Source organism: Schistocerca serialis, chromosome 8, assembly GCF_023864345.2.
Source record: "Schistocerca serialis cubense isolate TAMUIC-IGC-003099 chromosome 8, iqSchSeri2.2, whole genome shotgun sequence".
Taxonomy (NCBI): Eukaryota; Metazoa; Arthropoda; class Insecta; order Orthoptera; family Acrididae; genus Schistocerca; species Schistocerca serialis.
In genome coordinates, this window is record NC_064645.1 from 331,519,330 (window position 1) to 331,520,307 (window position 978).

The window sequence follows — 978 nt, forward strand, 5'->3', positions numbered from 1 at the left end:
TCCATGGGTAGCTCAGTAGGTAGAGCACTTGCCCGCGAAAGGCAAAGGTCCCGAGTTCGAGTCTCGGTCCAGCACAGAGTTTTAATCTGCGAGGAAGTTTCATATCAGCGCACACTCCGCTGCAGAGTGAAAATCTCATTCTGGAAACATTCCCTAGGCTGTGGCTAAGCCATGTCTCCGCAATTTCCTTTCTTTCAGGAGTGCTAGTTCTGTAGGGTTCGCAGGAGAGCTTCTGTAAAGTTTGGAAGGTAGGAGGCGAGGTACTGGCAGAAGTAAGGCTGTGAGGCCGGGGCATGAGTCGTGCTTGGGTAGCTCAGTTGGTAGAGCACTTGCCCACGAAAGGCAAAGGTCCCGAGTTCGAGTCTCGGTCCGGCATAGAGTTTTAATCTGCCAGGAAGTTTCATATCAGCGCACACTCTACTGCAGAGTGAAAATCTCATTCAGGTCTGTTCTAGTCTCCTCTCCTGTGGGCTGGACCGAATTGTGGTGGGACAGGCCAGGAAATGATGGTCTGGGGCAGTCTCTCGCACCTCCCCCCAACTTGGCTGAACAGGGCCGGGCCTTTACACCTCTCCTCTACAGGCAACGCCATCGTTTAATGGTCTGGAATTGGATGGGTCAGGATGGTCCTCCTCCTCTCATCTCTGGGCTGGAAACACTCCCCTCTCCTTGCTTCTACAGGCCAGGCAAGGCAGACTGGGAAATACTGGGCTGGGCCACCTCTCCTCTCCTCTCCTCTCCTCTCCTCTCCTCTCCTCTCCTCTCCTCTCTGGGATGGGATTGCTACAGCAATATCGACCAAACCAGGTCTCCTCTTCTCTCGAGGTAAGGCAGGAAGGGATGGGCTGGGCCAAACCTCTTCTCCCCTTCTCTCTCCTCTGCTCCTTGCATGGCTGAGCTGGCACAGGACAGGTCACTTCTCACCTCCTCTCCCCTCTGGGCTAGGCTCCTTTGGGCCAGGGTGGACCTGGCCTAGAC

The 978-nt window shown here is 55.2% G+C and overlaps 1 non-coding gene across 1 annotated transcript; it reads left to right on the plus strand.

The window, feature by feature from the left end:
* Positions 1-301: 301 nt before the first annotated feature.
* Positions 302-376, plus strand: Trnas-cga (transfer RNA serine (anticodon CGA)). Its single transcript has one exon. It is a non-coding gene; the product is annotated as a tRNA-Ser (tRNA).
* Positions 377-978: the final 602 nt, after the last annotated feature.